Source organism: Vicugna pacos, chromosome 10 (genome assembly GCF_048564905.1).
Source record: "Vicugna pacos chromosome 10, VicPac4, whole genome shotgun sequence".
NCBI lineage: Eukaryota > Metazoa > Chordata > Mammalia > Artiodactyla > Camelidae > Vicugna > Vicugna pacos.
Window position 1 is genome coordinate 32,427,415 of NC_132996.1, and position 15,371 is coordinate 32,442,785.

Genomic DNA, 15,371 nt, shown 5'->3' on the forward strand with positions numbered 1-15,371 from the left:
GAAAGCCTATATTCCTTACCTGGGTTACTGGGATTGCCTATACGCAATATAACGGGTTAGCTAACGCTGCTAATGACAGCATCATTAGGAGGATGAAGGCAGAGTAAAAACAAACAAACAAAAAACAAGGAGTCAAGGTGTCCCTAGTACAGCAGATGCCAGCAGAAGACTTCTTTCTCACAAGCCGTGGGACTCCAGAGGCTCTAGGGAGACACTGGCTCTCCTCAAACCTGAGCAAGCCAAGAAAGCCACCCACGGGAGAGTCCTCCAGGTGGTGAAAGACTGCAGCCACTTGTCATCACTGCAGGTGACAACCGCCATCGGTAACACATGGACACACCTCTTCCAAGGAGAAGGCTCACAGGAGCTAAGGAGGGGAAGGCTACTCAGGGAAACTCCACCAAGAACATGAGGCTTGACTCTGCCTTTGTGCTCCCAAGAGAGTAACCACTGCTTCCTAAATCAGTGTTCCTTTTCAGACTCAGGATTTCACCAAACACAGCCAGCAGAAGCACAGCGACCAGCCCATCACAGAGGGTCAGAGGCCCACAGACAGCTGTGAGAGGCAAAGACGGAGACTAAACTGGGCTTTGAAGGTTTGCAAAATGTTTCTGAGGACAATGAAGGTGACCCTCCTCTGTATTTTTCTTTCTTCGACCATGATGGCACTCTCTGCTCCCTCTCCTGCTGCACGGGGAAGTGAGAATGAACATGAGGAGGGAGGATCAAGAGCTCTTTGCATAGAAAGCAAGATCTTAAAGGGTGACTGACCGTGGAGGTGAGGAAGGGTCCAGAATGACTCCCAGATTCTGGCTCGGATCACCAAGCACCAGCCACCACATCAGGGAATACAGACAAAACAGAATATTCCCAGGTGCTCTGCTGTGGTCATGTCTGAGTTTAACCAAGACGGGAAGCTGTTCCAACACAGGAAGTTATTTAGACAACAAGACAGACAGGAGTGGAGAGAACAGAGATGGAGGAAGGGGAATAAGATGAGAAAAACAGTGAAGGAGAAAGAATGGAAAAGGAAAGGAAGGAGAGAGAGAGTGGAATGGAGAAAAGTGTATGTGTGTTTTAAGAGGTGGTGGGGAGAGGACATGGATAACACAAACAGAGCCATAAGTGTAACTCTACGAACAGTGAGTTCAAATCTTGGCCACAGCCTACTAACGGCAGAGTTGTGTCCTCACGAGTTAGGTTCTGTGGTCAGTCTGTAAGGTGAAAATCATGGGGAATCAAAGTACTGTTGAAAGTCCCTTAGAAAGGCACCACCCTGGAAACCAGCCACAGTCTCTGAGGAAACCCAATTCAATACTTCTCATACACATTATTTTTGTGCACTCTTAAGAATCTCAGAACTAAAAAGGAGCCAAGGAATCCACATTCCTCATCTAGTGCTCTCAAAAAGAATTCTTAGTAGTAGAACCACTGATTTAGTCTGAAGCTTCTGAATAAGCTTCATTTTGTGCAGAAAAACTGGTAATCACCTAATGTCACCCAGCTGGACAGGGCTTTTCTCTGACCTCACACTCCTTCCTCTGCTACTCGTGTCTTAAAATTCCCCTAGGAAATAGAAGGCCAAGATTGGAGGTGCCGGTGTACCCATTAAACAGTCCTGTGAGTTGGAACTGTACCCTCTCCTTTCTTGGTTCTAATCTCCCCATCTGGAAAATGAAGCCAGACTGGGTGAACAAGGAGTCCAGATAACTCTGATATACTTGCTGAATGAAAAAGTGCTTTGAACAGCACTTCATAAACATAAGACACCAGTAATGGTCAACTTTCTCAGGGAAGAAATTTTGGCATCCTCTGTTTTTCCCCTCAACTGCATCCTTAAGATCCCATGTCTAGTCCTACCTTTTCAACTTTTGAAAATTCTCTAGGATTCACCCCCTTTCTCTCTATTCCTGCTGCGAATGACCCATAGTCTTTAATGGGTCTCCTGACTGTCAGCCAATCTCTGTCCTCGCCTACTTTCTTCTACAAGAGTGATTTCCACAAAACTCCACTTTCACTGCATCACCTCTCATCTCCTAAGCACCAAGGCAGAACGTGCAGAGTTGGGACCTCCCACTCCCAAGACAGACCATCGCGGGGACCCCGGAGAGCCACATGCTCTATGCTCTTGCTGTTCTCCACAACCACAACACTCCCCACCTCTCCCTTGCTTATATAAAGTAGATTCAACTTTCAAAGACCAGAAAAGATCCCTGCCTCCTCCAAGAAAGTTTTCCTGCAGTGTTAAGACAAAACTGCCTTATTTCTGAACTATAAACACGGTCACAGTAACCAAACACAGGTAAGATCTCTAACAGTCTCTATTTGTTTAACAAATTTTGTCTCTTCCAATAGATTATAAATTCCCTCAGAGAGAAAACAAGCTTTATATAATATTCGAATCACAGTGTTGGTTAAACTGAAAAATTCAGCTAGTATTGTTGACTGGTGAAAAGCAAGACTTTTTGCCCTTGACCACTCACAGGAAATGTTGGGGGTGCAGGGAGGGGAGAACGAAGGGGTGGAATCAATACTCCTCCAACTCATGAAGTTCCTTCCCACTTTTTCCTCCCAACTTTCACCCACTCTGTTCACCCCTCCACCACAGGTTCAAATCAAACTCTTCCCTAAGGATGAGCCTGAGCACATCAGGGCAGTATGCTCTGTAACATTTACTTATATTTCGCTCCATTCTTAATCCTGATCAGTCCTGATTAGCCCTGTGATAGCAGCAGCTGTTTACAACCCTCACAGTGACGGGGAGGTAAAGGCAAGAGAGAAATGCAGAAGGAAGAGGAGCCAAAACTAGCAGTAATTTTGTATGTAATGTACATTTCAGATTTGGGCCCTTGAGGTAGGTCTGCTTCAAATTAAGCCCCATAGAGGCAGCACATCCATGGGAAAGCTCTGTAACCTGCCAGGGCATGGACAGCTCTAAAGGGCATGCCACTGAGGGCTGGCAGCTGCAAAAATGCTTCTCATCCTTAGAGAGCCAGCAAACTGGAGGTGGGACTCTGGATGGCCATCCCTGCTGAGGGGTGTTAACACATGTTGTCACCACCCTCAGTGTCAATATAGCCAGACTGGAAAGACACCCAGAAGACACGCTGATGCTCTCACCTGCCTCTAAGCTCCTTCCTCACAGAAGACATCTGCTGCACCCACCTCCAGAGCCCAAGAAAGATCACAGGAACTGAGCACTAACCCTCCTCATCACTCCCTCCCTTCCAGAGTCGCAAGGAGACAGGGAGCAATTCAGAGAAAGTTTTAAGGAGAATCAATACCATACCACACCCCTTGAAAAACTAGCTCCTGGTTCCAGGTTTGCAAGACTGCAAGAAAGGGCAATTCCACATTCAAACTCCTGGTTATCTTCAGGGGCTGGTCTCCATGGAACTGTCTTGGCATTCTGCGTCACAGCCACACCCCCACAGAGCCCCAGGGGCAGAGAGCTGGGCAGAAAGGAATGCAGACAGCTTCCCAGAAGTGCCCAGCTGAGAAGGAAAAGAGCTTACCACAGCTTCCTGGGCCCAGAAGGGGAGGAACTAGGCTCTCAGAAGAAAGATTTCTGCAGCTCGGAGAACTTGAAGGTCCTCGTGTCTGAAAGCCCAAAAGAAGAGAGAAGTACAGTGGTGGGAACACGCCTGGACATTACAAGCCTGGCTTCTGGTAAGCAGCAGCCATACTGAATGAGAGCAAGACTCTTAGAGAAACCCTAAGCCGTCGATGGCCCCAAAGAAACCCAAGGCAGGCCTGGGATGGGGATGTGTGACCCTCTTAGTATAAGCTTTGCTGGTGCTTTTATCACCTGCCTTCCAAGCAAAGGCTTCTTTTTTTTTCATCCACATCTTGGGGGAAGAGGGTGAAACCACAGCGGGTGTCCCGCATCTGACAGGAGAACAAAGATGGTAAGCAGGCGGGCTTCGTGGGCTCCAGTGCCTCCCAGCCCTGTTCCCTCCGTCCTGCTTCAAGGGATATAAAGCTTTTTCATTCCTACTGCGAGCTGCAGGCTTCCCGAGGAGCCCCACCTCAGTTCCCAGAAACCCATACACAAGGCAAGGCTCAGCAAAGAGGAAGATCTTCCCTGCAGAAGTGCTCTCTCTGATATGTCACAAGTTATGGCTTTGGGGGGCTCTGTTCTAGGATAAGCACAGGGGAAGCAGCAGAACCCAGAAAGGAAGTTACGAGGAATGCCCTCCTGTTGTGTGCTAAGTATCCACATCAAGAGTATCAAAAGCAAATAATCAGATAATTTTAATTAAAAGTTAAATCATAAACTGCTTTCTCTTCCAAGAAAAGGGCAATTCCTAAAACAGATTCCCCAAAACCCAGATTCCCCTTTTCCTCTCATACCTAACCCCAGTTTGACCAACTGGCAGTCAGTTGTCAGCATTAACGCAAAATACACACAGGCACACAGAGACACACATGCCTGTTCATTCCTCAAAGCTTTGTTCCCACAGCCAAGGTCAAAGACCCTTTCCAATCTCAGGTCTCTGTGGGGACAGCAGGAGGCAAGAATTAGACGAAGCATTTTCCCACGCAAAGGCCTTGGCTGCCAACAGGATCGGGGATGACGGGGGTGGCTTCAGACACCCCCACGTGCAGGAAGGAGGCTGAGCACCTGGAATCCCCCCTCCCTCCACAACACCCGTAAACCAGCTGACCTCATCTCTCTGGTAGCCACATGTCTGCCTTCCAGCCTCTGGGATTTAGCCCATCCCCACCTCAAGATTGCACAATAAGTGTCTGTAGCTAGTTAGTTCAGTGACTTACAGCCTGGGGCCAGTGAGACAAAGGTAAACGGTTTGCTACTTATCAGAATCATTAGTTTCACCCTGTCCTGTAGCCACAGGTTTTACTTCCATACCTTGAATAAAATGCACACTGCTTTTTTCAAAGAGACAAGACTAAAGATGACCTCAAACCATCTCTGGGCACCATAGAAAGAAAGCCAAATTTAAAAAAAAGGTATTCAGCTCCAGACAATACTTCTTTAGAACGACATGACACATACTATCCCCAGGCAAAAACATGGTTAAACTTTGCCACTCTAACAGGAAATTCTCAGTCACTTGGAACCTAGTAGAACTTGGGATTTTATTCAAAAACTTGTTCCATTTTGCTGAATTGTTCATTCTGAAACAGAGCAGGACCCAGTGAGGTCCTCCTGGTACAAATCCTTTCTGTCCCTCACTTCTCTTTTGTAGGAAATAGACTTCATTTAGCCTCCTTGACCCCCCACTGAGTCCCAAAGAGCAGATTCAAACAGTTGCTAATCAGGGAAAGGAGGGAACGCAGAAACAAGGGGGGAGCAGTCCAGAAATGATAGTGCAGCCTTGGGGCAGAAGCCTGCTTCCTCCTCAAGGAATACACATAACACTGTCTTTGAGTTCTTCCGCAGAAAGGAAGATCCCACCCAGGTGGAGGATGGCAACTTCAGGGTGAACACAAGATTCCTGCAGCAGTGCCCCGTTACTTCAACACCAACCAATCAGAAGAAAGCCACACACCCTGCTGCCCTCATCGGGGAGTCTGGGTTTTTTGAGCACAAACCACCTGGCCTCCTTGCTTGGCCCTGCAATCAACCTTTCTCTGCTCCAAACGCCTTACCTTTAGGTTTTTCTGGCCTCACTGCGTCGGGCACAATTCCACAAGGAGATGCTACACACAGAGCACAGGGACATCGTCAGTTTTCATAAACTGGCAGCAGACTTACCCCACTGGAAACACACAGCTTCAAACAAGAAGCTTTCCATTTGAGACCTGACATTGCATCACAACAAGAATGTATTACTGCCGACTCGAAAATAGGAGGGGATACTTCAATTAACTCCACTAGACAACATGTTAAAAGAATGTGGCCCTGTCATAATTAGTTCATGATTTTCAAAGTGGGGGGACTTCTTCAGGCTTTAAGCTAAAGTATTTCCTGAAGTGACACATAGCAAAAAAAAAAAAAAAAAGAAGAGAGAGAGAGAAGTCAGGCATGGCACACTCCAGCCATCCTAGCTGCCACTCAGAGACTCAGAAAAAGGAAGGACCAAGCTCTCCCGGTCCAGCTCCAGGCACCCCTGGGAAGCAGTGTTCTTCCTCAACACACAGTAGCAGTGGAGTCAGCCCTTCCACAGCAGCATCACCAGGAGGGCCAGAGGGTGAAGACTGTGCTTTCATTGAACACTCCAAGTCAGTCATTTTTATAAGTTGAAGACATTTTCCCAAAGAAACAGTATTAGATATGGTAGCTGGGTACCCAGATAAACTCAATACTGAACAACATAGCTAAAATACTGTTTAAATATAGTAAAGATACAAAAAAAAAATTACCCATGTAACTAAATACTTACAATAAAACAAAACATAAGAGAAAAAATTAAATAATTTGTATGTATCCTAAAATTGTGGTCCAGGAAGAAGGACAAGTTAATTGAAAGACAGGTATCATCAGAGACCTGAAAAGGCATTCCCAAGGACAAGACCGACAGCAATGACTCTTCACATCGGCTCATCTCACTCCCGAATATGTGGCTTTCCTTTCCGGAGTATTCTTGGTGTCACGCTTATCAGCTGTGACTGGGGCTAGCTTTCACTCCGCAATCAAAGAGGGAAGGGGACAAGGAGGGTATTTATCGAAGTAGCAAAATAGGCAGGAGAGGAAGAGAATAGAAGAGGAGGATTAAAGAGGATGCGAGTAAGACTGGAAAGACACCTACCTGAGGGGGAACTGTATGAGCAGCTATGATTCGTGAGAGACATAGAAGGCAGAGTATCCAGAACCGGAGTGGTGGGGAGGACACATCAGGTATTACACGGCAGCTACCAACCGCACGATCTTCGGAGGATAACTTGGTTAAAGAACAAGCGGGAGGGGGGAAAGTACCAAATAGCCAGACGTGGGCTCCCAACTCTTATCAAGTCCATCATTCCACCCAAATGACACTGGCATTCAAAATAAACACATCTATAGAGCCTACGGGAAATGCCTATGCCTGTTCTCTTGGTGTTGGATGAACAGGATACCTAGCTATCTAAAGAAAAGGGACTATCCCAGAGTTTCACGTCACCTAGCCCTAACAGTCTCAGCAAAATAGAAGGCTCCCTCACTGGTGATGTAGAGTCAGGATGGAATCAGAGGTTAAGGAGCACCAAAAAAAAAAAAAAAAAAAAAAAAAAAAAAGGGAATGAGCACTGCGGCATGTGTCACAGGTACTTAAAGATATCTTAAAGGATTGCAGAATAGCAAAGAAGGCCTAGTTGAGAGTGTACAGAGTAACTCCTCTCCCCAGAACTATTCTACTCAGCTCCATGACTTTCTCTAGTAAGTTTCAGCAGCCTGAGAGCCTCCCAGGGTTAGGTGTAACAACAGTAAATGCAGTCCTTAATACTAACCCCGCAGAGACAGGTATCCCTCTGCACCCATTTACTGGACTTTCTGCTGATTTATGCCTGACAAAGGATCACAGGGCAGCAAAAGACTCTGAAGACTGTCTTCCAAGCCTGCACTGGAAGAAACCAATACAAATCTTTAATTGGAAAGAAAAAAGTATAAACTAGGCAAGACTCAACTGAATCCCACAATCATTTCAGAAGGGGACAGGGAGGGATCAGGAAGAAATGCAGCTCTGCCTGAGTATGTGTGCGAGGGCCACGGTTTACACAGGCAGACGTTAAACCTCTTTGTTCTTCATCAAAGACCTGCCTCTCACAAACGACAAAGGAGCATCTCAGTTCTTCTGTCTACTTTTATTTCCTAGTTCCTGGTGATAGGATCCCCCAAATATTCCCCACTTCCTTGCTGGAACCAAATCATACCACCCCCGGGGCACAAGAACTGGAACGCAGCCACGCACAGAAGGAGTGATCAACAAATGCTCAAGTTGGACGTGTTAGCAAACATTTAAGGTTTCTGGAAACTACAACTTCCAAGGACCATTCTCCACATGATGGGGAAATCAAAGCCAGGTGAAGATCTGGGCTGAGTTTCAAATATTCCTGGGTTTACGAAGGAGGTGGAAGGTGGGAGGCAGAATTCTGGAACTGAACCCACTGAAGGCCCAGCCTCCCACATCCCAAGGGTGACAGCAAACAGGTGTGGACCTAGAGCAAGCCCAGCAGTCTAATGAGGCAGTTATCTCCTGGAGTCATCCTTGTCAGAGAACTTCCACCACTTTGTTATCACAGTTTATACTTTCACAAAGTGACTAGACATATTAATTTTATCTCTATTTAGATTTGTGTTTCCTTCTGGTTCCACTAATGATACTCACGGTCATGGCTCTCTGCCTTAGCTTATCGGCTCTCCTTGATCCCCCAGGCTGACTCTCTGGGACCCCATCTCACATCCATAGATTCCTGTCCTCTTTATCATAAGGTCCCTTTTGACAAAAAGAAATTGAGACATAGAAATGTGTCTTGCGCAAGATCACACTGCAAATTAGCAGCGCAGCAGGGGTTAGAATCCACTGCTCCGTCCTTTAGGCCAGCACTCTTTCCAACTGACCACAATACCTCCGTTATAGGAGAAACATCTGCCCTGGAGCACCAAGACCAACAATCAAAACAGTTTATCTGCCTGTCTCCTTAAGCAAAACAACACAGCCAAAATGTTTGGCAGAGACTAACTAAATATTTCCTCTGTGATGTACGCCGCAGGGGAAGACTGTGGGAGTGAGGTAGGCACAGAACACAGGGAAGAGAAAACCACTGCAAAGGCCAGCAGATGGGCTACTAAAGAGGGAAATGCAATCTGAAACTGAGGACAAGCTAGGGACAAAGGAATCAGAATTTTTCCTTAGTTCAGATTTTAAAATAGGATTGTAGATCTAAGTGTGAATGTAAATAAACTATCATCTAAGAACTGACTAAACAGAAACCAGAAGATACATCAAAATACCAAGTCATGAAGACAGGAAATCATAGGAGTAAGATGGGAACGCCTAGGAACTCAAGGAGAGGGTAGACAGGCTAGAGGCAGAGAACCACTATCACGGAGCATCATGAGTGGAAGTGGAAGAGAACTCAAGGGACCCAAACAAGGTTCTTCCAAATGCAAAAAAAAAAAAAAAAAAAAAAAAAGAGCACCAAGATCAATCAGCTGAAGGAAGACTGGGGGATGGAAGAAGTCACTATTATAGAACTAGGTCCACTGGTTGGAAAAAAAAAAAAAAAAACCTACCTGAATTATCCAAGAGAGAAAACTCTCCAAAATGTGTGAAAGCTGTTGAATGGGAAAGGTATTACCACCAAGGAAAATTCACTTGAGCTTTTCAGGGACCTTTAAGAAAGAAAAGGCCTCAAAGGGTAGATAGGATCCCTCCATTGTGTCAAATGAAAAAAAAGAAAAGAAAGGCTTCCACAAAAAGCCAAGAGGTCTAAGGCAGGCCTCTACCACTGCCCCTGGGGGGCAAAAGGTTTCTCTCTGGCACTCCTGTGAGCCATGATCCCTGAGAGCACACAGTGAGGTCAGTCTCAGAGAGGGCGTGGCAGCGCCCTGCTGCAGCTCTCCTGGGCAGATTGACATGGGAGCAAGGATGAGGTAACCGCACGGGCAAATTCCGCCACTGGTGGTCCCCTTCCCCACTGGGGGAAGAGAAAGGACGAACCTGGAGCTCTTAACCTCAGAGGGTTTACTTTCTAGTTGAGCAGCCAAGATACACATTCCAAAGAACTAGGAAATCCTGCCTCAACACTTCAGCTCAATAAGCAGTCCCAGTCCAGCTATTTCCCTTCTTAAAGGTGGGTACTGACTACTGAGGCAGCGATGGGCAAATGGGAAAAGGGCTGACAGTCACAGAACGCAGCAAAAGAGAATCTGGGGAGACAGATGGATTGCTTCCTGATTGTGAAGTGATTCACTCACTAGGCGGAGTCTAAGAGACAAGGAGTTAAGACAAGAAAAGTATTTTAAAGGGGGGTGGGAGGGGGCTCTCTCCCAGGTGGAAAAATTGAGAAAGCAGACAAAAGGAAGGAGTAAGCTCCACTGAAACAGGGAAATCCCCCACCCTAGGCTTCATCTGTAATTAAAGGCAGAAAGGACCAAACTAATGTAAACAGGCCAAGGGAAGCTAACGTGCCCTGCTCCAGAGAGGCCAAAACACACACTTCCCCAGAACAGGCCTGGAAACACAGAAGGTAGGTGCTCCCTTGGACAAGATAGGCAGGCAGGCTGGGGGCGATGGGGAATTCCCAAGCTGCTCTTGGGCTTTTTTCCTGTTCCCAGGCACTCGGCGCTTACAAAACTCCCAGGCATGGAGACCAAGTAGAAGGTGAAGTTAACACTTGGAGTAAAATGCAGTTTGCCCAAGAGAGTCAGAAGAAAATAACTAGGCAGAGCAGCAGGACCACCTCCAAACCTGAGCACCTAGGCCACAGGCTGTCGGGCTTCCACACCCCTTCTTAGCCCCGATGCAATAAACAGCTGCCCGGGAGAAAACAATGGGCCTTTGTCTGTGCCTCTGCCTTTAGATTATCTTGGAGAACCAAACAGGATAATTCCTTTAGAGGAGTGGTTCTCTTAAATACTAGTCCAGGCCATGATGACAGTTTTTTTTTTTTTAACCATCTACAGCATCCCTCTCAAATAAATTCCTTCCCGATCGATAATGGGCAGTAAGGGTCCTGCATGCCGTGCCCTCGCCCTCACCTGGCACAAAAAGTGGTGGCAGACAGGTCTGTACAGCACTCTTCCTGGAGGCTCCACCAGTCAGACACCAGCACTATGACTTCTGCTCTCTTCTCAGCCTGGCCACAGAACTGAAAGCCTGACAACTGTTCTCACCCTCTTCTCTCCATTCACCAGAATATCCCATACTGAGTGAATTACATTAATTCTTGATACTGTTTTCATCAACATACCTGTTGAAATGGACTATCAACAGTCACTGTCATAAAATAAAATGTGAAGCAAGCTGGACAGTCAAGCTTCTCCTAATGGTGCACTATCAAATAAAAATTCCCAAAATGACAAACACATCAATACATTTTATGCTGTAACTTTTCTTGATTCAAAATATTTTAAATCTAACCTAATTTTGAAAAAGATGAGAATAAGGTGCTTTCTTGGAAAGAGCTGTCCCATTATCCTATTTTATTTACTTGTTTTTAGTTTATTTATTATTCTGTTTTCCAAATGCCCTTTCTTACATGATGGGATGATACGCTTGGGGTTTTTGTTTACCCTTGGTCCCTTTTCCTGGGAAAACTTTTAAAATATAGGAATTCTATGTTGGTCTCAAAAAAAAAAAAACAAATCAACAAACAAACAGAAAATGCGTTTTATGAAATCCAATATCCTATAGTGTGCTAGTCTTTTCTCATTTTCCTCCCCAGAGATATCTGGTAGCAAATGAATTCAGGAACCATTTCTTTCAAACCACCACCAAGGACTAGATGCCACACAACACAAAATCCCTTTGCGTGAAACAAGAGACAGTCTGAAGAATTCCTAGTATCTTCCCCTCAATACCTCTCTCCTCACCAGCACTACTCTTCTCCCCAAACGCCTCCAAACAAAGCGTACTGAGCATTAGCTGGACATCATGAGTTCCCTAATTCAATCCAGAAGATCATTCATCTTCCAAGATTTCAGCACAAGGAAGCAACACAATGTAATAGAAAGGGCTTTGGAATCAAATGAACCTAGGTTCAAATTTGGGATCTTGGGAAAGTTCTTTGATTTCTCTGAGTCATGATTTCGTCCTCTTTGAGACAGTCAGCAGAATTTATGGAAGTATCCAGCAATGACCCACACGGAGCAGGTCTCTTGCACTGACTCAGTTCTTCCTTGACAGCATGCCCTCCTATCATCCCCCAAGAGCTAGGCTTTTCAGACACTTTTTTGAAAGCAGAGAGCTGGCAATAATGAAGCCAAGTATAACATTTTCCCACATGAACTCAAAGTCACACGGCTTTCCTTACCTTGCCTTGCTGGTTACATTCCCACAGCTGTCCTCAGTTCCTTCCCAGGCTCTCCTAGGAAGGCCCACGGCATTTTTTAATGGTATAAGTCTCCCACTTCTTCTCAAGAGCCTAGAAGAATGAATTATTAGGTGGCTGAGGGTTTTCTAAGGGCAGGGCTTTCAGTGTCATCCTGGAAAATATTAAAATGTGGAAAAACCACTCATCTCACCACCTCGTGTTTCTGGGTAGTATCGAATCAACCCTTTGATGGTTTCTTTTTGGAGTTTGTTCAATCTGCTTTAAGTAAACATTGAATCAAGTACTAGTACTTTGCTGAACAAATGTTCTAAATAAGAAAAAAAACCCCAAACAAACGAAACTAGAAATGCGTAATCAATTTTTTCAGGACTACATACAGTCTCATTTTATAGCACTCCTAGTCTGATTTCTATTAATGGAAGCCTCTCCATCATGAAAGCAAAAGAATTCTCAGTACCAGATGGGCCGGACACGAGTGACTTAACATGCTACCTTTTCTGGGACCACAGAATTTTATACAGTTGAATTCTTTTTAAACAAGAGTTATTTAGTAAATGTAAATTTTAAGTTTGATTTAATTTGCAGAATTTTGTAAAAGTTTTTCATGTAAACAAATTCACAAATCAGGAAAAAAAGAAAACTGTTTATTGGCCCAAGGATCTCAAGTTTTAGTTCCAAAACTGCAGTCACCCTCCTAATGACAAGCTGAGGGCCTCAACCAAGCACGTGGCCAATGGGTGGAGAGAACTGCTGGACCCTGGCACTCATCTCAGTCTGCCTATCACCACTAAGGTACCAAACCTGTAAGAGGAATGGACCTCGGATGGGCCTCATTTTTCTCCCCTAGCAGAATGTAAGTTAGAATCTCTACATCTACACATGAACAGATTACTAGTCGGTAGAACAGTCACTGGGAAGGAAGCGCCATTAATGGATCGCTCTTGTTCTCACCACCTCAGGCCGGGCCCTCGGCAGGAGCTCCCTGCACAGACCTCGACCCCCAACGCCTCTCCCTTCCAGCCCACTGCAGGGTCCTGTTGGGCTGGCTCTACGTGGTCATCTTGCTCATGCCACTCCTGCCATCTCCCTGCAACTTTTCCAGGTCTTTTACACCTCCAGGCCTTCTGCCTATTTGGCTGCCCCTTCCTGGAATGCCCTCCCACCTTTATTCTGCCGGCCAGCTCCAACAGTCCCCCAAGACTCAGCGCCCACCTCTGGCTGCCTTCTTGACCAGGGGGCTTCCTTTGCCTCTTTTCCTTATTATTCTTGTCTTTCCTCTGTATCCTACTCTGTTGTAAATGTTCATTTATCACATATGCCCTAAGTAAATTTTACAAAGTAAGTACTCCTTCCAGATATTTAAACTAACATTTATATTTTTGCATGATAGATAATAATAAAGATATACTTTCTGGCATATTATAAATATTGGCACTTTATGGATACTGACATTTCAAAAGAAAACTATTACATCGCTCTCTTAAATGAATCCAAATGAATCCAATGAAATCTAAATACCATAGTGATTTAAAATCCACCATCATTTATTCAAAATAACCATGAAATTTTATACCATTCTTTTTCCTCCTTGTACATTTATCATTCTTACTTCCTCTTCAGACTTTTATCCTAATATTTATCCTTTAAAATATTTTACTGATCAACCTATGATACTTTACTGCAATATAACTATTGTACATAAATTTATATATATGTTTTTAAATTCTCCTATGACAGTAAGCTCTAAATGTTAAAAAAAATTCTTTTCTTCTGGATTGGGCTTTCATTACCTTTATTATTAACATGCACTTGATCAAAACATATCACAAATTTATATTATTAAATATAAAAAGTAAAATTTTACTAGAAATGCATTAGTTTTCCATTTTTATAGTTGCAAGTGCCAAGAAACTTTGTTCACATAAATAACCAGATAGGAATGAAAGAAATTGTGTCATAGTAATATGTCAATCTTTGCACGCCTTCTGAGCTAAATGCCAAAATTACACAGATCAATTATCAAAAATTATTTTTAATGATTTACCAACTGACAATTCTTTCAATTTTGTTGAAAGCAAAAAACTAAAAGCCATCTGATTTGGAAGGGATTTGTTACTCAGAGTCATTCACTTTCTTAAGTTTATTTCTAATTGTTCCTTTGCTTGCCAACTAGGAAGTTTCACACACCAAGCACATAAGTAGCAAGATTCAGGATGAGTAATGCTGTGTATTCTTTTTGTAAAGTGAGAGGAGTGACTGAGAAAGGGGACATCTTGAGTACAACTGTATTCACACACCTGGGGGCTGTAGTACCAGTTGGCCAGCTTTCCAGACACATGACCAAATGTGTGTCTCTCGGTTACAAGCCATGTCCTATAGAAAATTTTCTCCTTTGATGGGAGGGCTCTACTTTTTTTTTTTAATGTATTTATTTTATAGTATTTTTTTAATTGAAGTATAGTTGATGTACAATATTACAGGTTACAGGTATACAATATAGTGATTCACAATTTTTAAAGGTTATATTCCATTTATAGTTATTATAAAATATTGGCTGTATTCCCCATGTTGTACAGCACATCCTTGTAGCTTATTTTACACCTGATAGTTTGTACCTCTTAATCCTCCATCTCCATCTTGCCCCTCCCCCTTCCCTCTCACCACTGGTAACCACTAGTTCCTTTTCTACATCTGTGAGTCTGTTTCTTTTCTGTTATATTCACAAGTTTGTTGTATTTTTTTAGATTCCACATGTAAGTGATATCTTGCATTATTTGTCTTTTTCTGTCTGACTTAATTCACTTAGCATAATGCTGGGAGGGCTCCTACTTCAAGTTAATCTTAACGAATATGAAACGGGAATTTAGAATTTCATTTCTCTTATACAAAGTCATTTTCCAAGTTGGGGGGTTTGTAATTAACTGACCATTAATTAAACTCATCATCACAAAATAAAAAATGGCTCAATTTCTTAATCTTTATAATGAGCCTGAAATGAGATCTCATTAAAAAGGGCTTCTCATAAATCTCAATAAATACAATACAGAAAAATTGACTGAAACTATGAAAGGAGGATCAACAAGAAAACTTAGAGGAATGAATAAATAGGAAGAAAGACATAAGTAGTCAAAGGAAAAAAAACTTGTAAAAAAGAACAAAGCCAATCCCTTTAATTGAATGCCTTCCTCACAGTAAACAATCAATCAATCAATCAGATTTACAGAATGGCTAATACCGAGTCTCAGAGTATGAAACAGACTACCATAATGACTATATAAGTACAGGTTGTAAAATAAATAGTAAAAAGCATAAGGTCCATACTATATCAATGAATAGATAAATGCAATAAAAATAGAAGTGATGCTACAGAAAAAGCTAATCAGAAAAAAATTTTCATGAAAGAAATAGAGATTCAATGAATGCACAGGATGACA

General features: G+C 43.6%; 1 protein-coding gene across 7 annotated transcripts in view; it reads right to left on the reverse strand.

Moving 5' to 3' along the window:
- Nucleotides 1–15,371, reverse strand: part of DENND2B (DENN domain containing 2B) — a 162,050-nt gene that overhangs the window by 111,573 nt on the left and 35,106 nt on the right. The window contains exons 2-3 of one of the 7 annotated variants that reach the window (XM_072969453.1): nt 11,917–12,027; nt 3,516–3,600 (exon numbers count right to left, since the gene is read on the reverse strand). The exons of 3 other annotated variants lie outside the window; for them this stretch is intronic. The gene's annotated coding sequence lies outside the window, so the exon portion shown is untranslated. Of the gene's footprint in view, nt 1–3,515; nt 3,601–11,916; nt 12,028–15,371 lie in introns of those variants that run through there. 3 more of the 7 variants (XM_031681231.2, XM_072969452.1, XM_072969455.1) reach the window with 3 other exon arrangements.